Source organism: Mixophyes fleayi, chromosome 11, assembly GCF_038048845.1.
Source record: "Mixophyes fleayi isolate aMixFle1 chromosome 11, aMixFle1.hap1, whole genome shotgun sequence".
NCBI classification, from domain to species: domain Eukaryota; kingdom Metazoa; phylum Chordata; class Amphibia; order Anura; family Limnodynastidae; genus Mixophyes; species Mixophyes fleayi.
In genome coordinates this window covers 97,100,286-97,107,507 of record NC_134412.1, presented here as the reverse complement: position 1 = coordinate 97,107,507, position 7,222 = coordinate 97,100,286, and the positions used below count along the sequence as shown (strand labels likewise).

The 7,222-nt window shown below is 45.4% G+C and overlaps 1 protein-coding gene across 1 annotated transcript in view; it reads left to right on the top strand.

Annotated features, from left to right (window-relative positions):
• ARHGAP32 (Rho GTPase activating protein 32) overlaps nt 1-7,222 on the top strand; it is a 389,933-nt gene that overhangs the window by 186,337 nt on the left and 196,374 nt on the right. The window lies entirely within an intron of this gene.

The following is a 7,222-nucleotide window of genomic DNA, read 5'->3' as shown; positions in this document are numbered from 1 at the left end:
TTGTTTGTGCTTTGGGAGTAGAGGAAAATGAGAATTATTGTTTGGTTTAATGAAGAAGGTGAATGAGCACTCCAGCTGGCGGCACAACTCAGTCCGCTCTATCTGTGGGGTCTTCCTACTTTGTTAACCTCTTCACCCCTGGGTGTAACACATGTGTCAGTATGTAAATAATCCGTCTTCCCCACACAATGCATTGCAGGTTACACTGCTGTATGTAATCCGCACATCACATAGTGTAGTAATTGGGAATCTCACCAAGTGATGACAACTTTGTATTGTATTTAAAGTTCAGAGGGGTGTTCATGTGGAGCAGTATGGCTGATCGTGGTGCCAGATTAAGACCCCCAAACATTGAGCAGTACTGCCTAATGTTATCTTACTTGCTGTATAGGCAGCATATAAAGAGTTGTTGTGTACGGTGTAAAATTATCTCCAGTTTTGCATTTTAAGGCGTAGGGGTGAGCATATATTAACTTGACTGCATTTTAGTGATAATTATAAGATGTATACATTATCTTCTTCTTTCTCTTCTTCTTCCATTTACAAAGCTTTGTTGAACATGAAGTGATATGAGGAGTAAGCACAGCAAATAATACTGACTTGGTGTAAGGAAGGAGGTCAGAGAGGTCATGGGCAGAGGCAGAGTGGGCAGGGGGTATCTGCCCCCCTACAGTACCATAAGGGGCTACTTAGGGCTGGATCACTGGGCCATCTGCATTTTTTCCTTTTAAAATGTTCCTAAAAGACTGCAGAGTCAAGTCTTGCCCCAGGCTAATGTTTGCCAGCCCTACTCTGGACATGGGGGACAGCTTAGTTTAGTAGGGGGACAGTGGTTTGTAGGATACTTAATGTCAGATGCTGGCTTTTCAAACAGGCAAGGTTTTCACTTGGGTTTCTGCTAAGTCCCATGTTAGGTGCAGGTTTAATAATGCAGAATAAGACTGGGTTACTGCTGCTTCTGGTATTGCTGCTAGATGTATGGTTGCACTGCTGTTGGAGAATATGCTTTTATACAAGCCAGGTGGGACTTATAGGTGTCACGAGCCACGACCCCTCCGGCAGCCGCCGCGGCTCACTTTCTGCTTACACCCCCCGTCATGTTGGGACTGGGACGTCACTTTCGCCATGTGTCCCGGCTGGGAACACATTCAGGTGAATTCATTGCTCTCTCTGGAGGTGCACCAGCTGATCATTTTGATGGTTCCCATATTTTCCCAACATAGACAGTCAGGGTCATTGGCAATCCAGAAAGATTGTGAAACTGCTCTCTCTAACCTCCTCACTTGACCCATGGGCAGACCTAGACTTTATTTTTAGGAGGGGGCAGTTTTGCATAATCCTTCATTCTGATTGTGCGGCCCTGCTGGCCCGCCCGCGATTGGCCCCAACCACCCGCCTGCGATTGGCCCCACCCACTCCCATTTTGATCGGCAGCATCTTTATAGCAATTCAAAGATACGTTTGTGCTGCTAGGAGGGGAGGGGGCAATTGCCCCAATCGCCTGGATTTGCCACTGACTTGACCTCCCCCAGTGAATTGAATCTGCTTCTCATCAGGATGGCCACTGTCTTGATCTTGTTTTCTGTAGACTATGCTCAGTTTGTAATTTCCTTAACACTCCATTCTCCCTCTCGAACCCTCACCTTATAAGTTACTCGCTCACTCCCAGTTCTTTAACCTCCCTGCTGTCAAACTCTTCCAAGCCGACTTATACCCGCAGGAAGGAACACTTTGAAAATCGGCGCCCTCCTCCCCGTCTTTCCTTAGCTTGCCTCAACACCGCCGCTTCTCTGCTCCGTCTGCTCCCCTCCACTCACTGACACTGTCGGGCCGTGATGATGATGTCACGGCCGACAGTCAGTGAGTGGAGGGGAGGAGACAGAGCAGAGAGGCGGCGGTGGTGATCCATAGCCTCTTCCCCCCCCTCCCCGTGGATCTTTATGAATGCTGTGCGGCGGCCGTGAAAGGTCAGCGGTCGCCGCACAGTTTTAAAGTAATTTTCATTCTGTGGCGCCCTCCAACTGCAACTGCCTAACCTTGCCTAATGGGAGCGCCGGGCCTGATTTTAGTGTAATGCATGTTTGGGGTTTGGAAGTGACTTGTATGGTGTAAGTGAATGCCTGGACTATTTCATCAAGGAAAGAAGCAGAACCCAGAATGCAAAATGAGCAGAAGTTACTAGAAAACGTCTGCTGTACATCTCCGCCATTGCCTTCCTACCTGTGCTCACTTCTTTACTTTTTGCAGTTTGAAAATGATTACTGCTGACTTAATTGCTGTAATTTGGGAAATGTGTTTGTAGACTGATTGATGTCTCTTGACAATTCCTTGACATCTCTCTGAGAAATAGACGCATAATTATTGCAGTTTTATCGCAGATAATCCCTTAAAGAGACCCAGCCACACCCAGGTATTAACATTGTCATAATTTAAACAAAGTGCTCTTTAATTGTTATTACACTCCTTCTGGGGGGGGACTTCCTGTTTATTTTTATTTATGATACAGGGACCTAATATGAATAACTTCTTTCTCTGAGCCGCGTCATGATCCAAAAGACCTGTCAATATCCCTGACTCATGTAAATGGCTGCAGATATATGAGAGATGTGATCCTTCCAGTATCAGTGAATATATTTGTTAGGGTGAGACAGTTGGATACAATTACATTTATCAGCAACAGACAAATGGATCTTCCCAGAGACAGCAGAAAATTGACCTCTGTAAGATGAAATAAGGGATAATTGTAATTAAGGACCAGACAATGCTATCCTTTGTTGCAGTGCTACTCAAAATTTCTGATTTCAGCTTCCAGTGTATTGATGTAAATTTGGGGATATAAAAGAATAAACATCTCACCACATAATTAATATATATAATATAATATATTAAACTTAGTTACTTAAAAGATGCAAACGTCTTAATAATATGTATTCAATAAACTTTAAAACACAAAATCTATGCTAACGTGAATGGTGCGCCTGATTGTTTGCCATCATATGAAACCATGGATAGGGCCACTCACTTTGAGAACAATTATATACTTTTCCTGTACTTTGTCTGAATAACTGTCATTAAAGGAAACCAGTTTCGCAGAGACATTTTGTAGTCAGGTAAAAATAGAGCCGTAACTAGGCAGGTGTGGGCGGTGCCGTCGCCCAGGGTGCAAGCCCGCTACTTGCCTCTGTTTCCTCAGCCTTTTACTTTCACAGTGGAACGCATGTGCATGAAATATTAGAATATCTTTCGGTATATATTTTTGCATTTTGCATACTTTAAATGGTCATTAGGGCAGAGAACCGGTTAATTAATTTATTTGAATTCCACCACTGTATGTGTATATGTGTATATGTATATATATATATGTGTGTGTGTGTGTGTGTGTATATATATATATCTCATGCAATTTCAAATATTCAAATATGTGTAACACCAGGCCACCCTAGCTCTGACAAGAAATAGACCCCTCCTGCCTAGACACCGGCCAACTAACGGGCATCGGTTGAGCCACACAATGGAACAATACAGGTTTAAATACAATAAACCCCTCCCTGTGGTCTAATTACCTCATTAGACCATGTGCTCCATCTGTGTATGGTCAGCCCAGGAGTCTTAGCATGTAAGAACTTAACCACCTGCAGACATCCCGAGACCTCACCGGTCCCTGTGCAGGAGAGGTGTGGAAAATCACCCTCGTTGTCACATATATATATATATATATATATATATATATATATATATATATATATATATATATATATATATATATCCCTCCCCACCCCCCTCCTCCCTGACTGCCTCCGACTTCGCCTCTTTCTCCTCCTCTAAAATCGAGGCCATCCGACTCAAAATCTCCTCCTCCACTCTCCCTTCCACCCCTCCCACTCTTCCGTCCTCCCCCCCAACCACCTTCCCCTCAACTCCTTCCGCCCCACCACGGGTGAGGAAGTCCACTCTCTCATTTCATCCTCGCCCCCCACTACCTGTCCCCTGGATCCTATCCTCTCCCACCTTCTATGCTCCCTTTCCCCCACCACCTGCTTCCACCTCGCTCACCTCTTTAATCTCTCCCTCTCCACTGGCATCTTCCCCTCCCCCTTCAAACATGCTCTCGTATCCCCCATTCTTAAGAAACCTAATCTCGATCCCACTTCTCTCTCGAACTATCGCCCCATATCTCTTCTCCATTTTGCCTCCAAAATTCTCGAAAGGCTTGTCTGCAGCCGTCTCACCTCCTACCTTTCTGAACACTCCCCCCTTGATCCTCTCCAGTCTGGCTTCCGCCCCCTTCACTCCACTGAAACTGCCCTGGCTAAAGTCACCAACGACCTCCTCTCTGCTAAAGCCAGGGGCCACTTCTCCCTTCTAATCCTCCTTGACCTCTCTGCAGCCTTCGACACCGTTGACCACCCCTTCCTCCTCCACACCCTCCAGTCTCTCGCCTTCCCGGCCCAGTGCTGTCCTGGTTCACCTCTTACCTTGCTGACCGATCCTTCTCTGTCACCACCTCTGGGTCTCTGACCCCCCGTCCACCCTTCCTGTCGGGGTCCCTCAGGGCTCTGTTCTGGGACCATTACTCTTCTCTCTATACACCTCTTCCCTGGGTCAACTCATCAGCTCCTTCGGCTTTAACTACCACCTTTACGCTGATGACACTCAACTATACCTCTCCTCTCCTGATCTCTCTCCCTCCCTCCTCTCTAGAGTGTCCGCCTGCCTCTCTGCCATCTCCTCCTTGATGTCCTCCCGATTCCTCAAACTTAACCTCGCCAAAACTGAGCTCATAGTTTTTCCTCCCTCTTATACCTCATCCCCTTCTGACCTCTCCATCACTGTCGACAACTCCTCTATCTCCCCTGTCCCCCAACTTCGCTGCCTTGGTGTCATCCTCGACTCCTCTCTCTCCTTTTGCCCCCACATCCTCTTTCTTGCTAAATCTTGCCGCTTCCAGCTGCGTAACATCGCTCGCATCCGGCCCTTCCTCTCCCAAGATGCCACCAAATGTCTCATCCACTCTCTGATCATCTCTCGCCTAGACTACTGCAACCTCCTCCTCACTGGCCTCTCACACTCTCATCTTGCTCCCCTTCGATCTGTTCTTAACGCTGCTGCTACACTTATTTTCCTTTCTCGCTGCTCCTCTTCTGTCTCCCCCCTCTACCTAGCCCTTCACTGGCTCCCATTCCCCTTCAGAATCCTCTTTAAACTCCTCACACTCACATACAAGGCCCTCGCCAACTCCACTGCGCCCTACATCTCCACCCTCCTCTCTATTCACACTCCATCCCGCCCTCTCCGTTCTGCCTCTGATCGTCGCCTCTCTTCTCCCCTTATTACCTCCTCCCACGTGCGTATCCAAGACTTCGCCCGCGCTGCCCCCCTCCACTGGAACAAGCTCCCTCCCTCCATCAGAACTTCCCCTAATCTGTCCAGTTTTAAACGGGCTTTAAAAACCCACCTTTTTCTTAAAGCCTTTCAGTCTCCCACTTAACTCCCTACCTTTTCTGCTGCCTCTCCTCCTTCTTTCCCCTTCCCCGCCCCTGTCCCCCTATTCTCCCTCTTTCCCTTGCGTCTCTCTGTCTGTCCACCCCTTCCCTTAGATTGTACGCTCCTCTGAGCAGGGCCATCTCTCCTCCTGTTTCCACCACTTCTAACTCTGCTCTCCAGCTACTTTGCCCTCCTCCTCGAGGACCCTCCTCCCCCCGTCCCCTCTGGGGGTCTCCCTGTCTTCCGCGCCCTTCTTCTTGGGCTCCGTTGTTTGCCGATCCTCCCTCCCCCTTTCCCCGCCCTCTCTAGCTGTGCATTGAGCTTACTGAGTTACTGTGCTTACTGTTTACTGTACTGTGCTGTCTCACCTTGTATTGTAATTCGTTTTGTCACTGTACGGCGCCACGGACACCTTGTGGCGCCCTATAAATAAAAATTAATAATAATAATAATAATAATAATAATAAATATATATATATATACATACATACACACGCAATAATAATAATAAAACTGCTGACACAGAATATATCTATACATCGCTAATAAAAATGTGTTTTAAGAGCACAGACTGCCCCTTTGTGTATGTCTTTTTTTACCTCCAGGGATAGTTTTCTGGCTTTTCTGCTGAGAAACTGAATTGGGTATAGTGACATCACTTTGTGGATGTGTGGTGATGTCAGTTTTAAAAGCACAGGGCCACACACTTAATTCTATGTCCAAACACAATCCCAATGTATTTACATGTAAGCAGCATAGAACGTCTAATATAAAGCTAGTTTGTTAATTACATCTACAGAGTGCTGTTAATCCTTTTAGTTTCCCAGGGCAGTATGTTTATACTGGGCGTTCTGTTATATTGGGGTTGTCTCATTATGACAGCTGTCATAGGAAAGCAGTTTATATAGCTATGTTTTATCTAGGAAGTGTCAGTTCATATTGCAGGGCTCTGCATCGGTGATACACTTGCTCCCCACCCAGAGATTATTGTATGTTTGAGTCATGAACTAGAAATAATTAAGGGACACAGGGGGCAATTTTTATAGACTTAAGAATTTGATCACTTTCTGATACAAAACTTTTCAGATCTGCTGTGTAATATTAAAATGTCAGCACTACAATTATTGTCAGTGGACAGGTCTACATAAAAAAAAAAGTATATTTTATGATTTTTGTATAATTTTTACATGGCATCCATTAACCTAAATAGTTTCACCTACTCTGCACCAAATGCGACATATCACCTTTCTCCATTAGTTGTTCCCACATGGATATGTTTCATTATACAACGTAGGGACTGCAGAAACCAGAATTATAATCCCTTTCCCCCCATACACACACACCTGGGTTCGAAGGTCATGTACAGGCTTGTACCAGTAGTTTGTTATTTTATTAATCTGACTTGACTATATATCATTTACCACATCCAACAAGTCATGTAACCAACAGGAAAAGTAACACAAAGGAAGGAAACACCCATATTAATTATACCATGATAACAAAGAGTTATCACCCATCAGTCATATCATGTGTTTGCTTGTATTCTGTTAATGGCCCAAACTGAACATGATGATACTATCTTTGTACATTAAAAGGTATACAAGGATGTGTACCAACACAAATCTGCCTGCCTTACCTTAGGGATAGGTAATAGAATTTAGGTTGAATACTAGATACAGCTAAGGTCTTCTGTACCTGATACAAGTGAGGGTAGCCTATGTCTTTGATTTTGGATGTC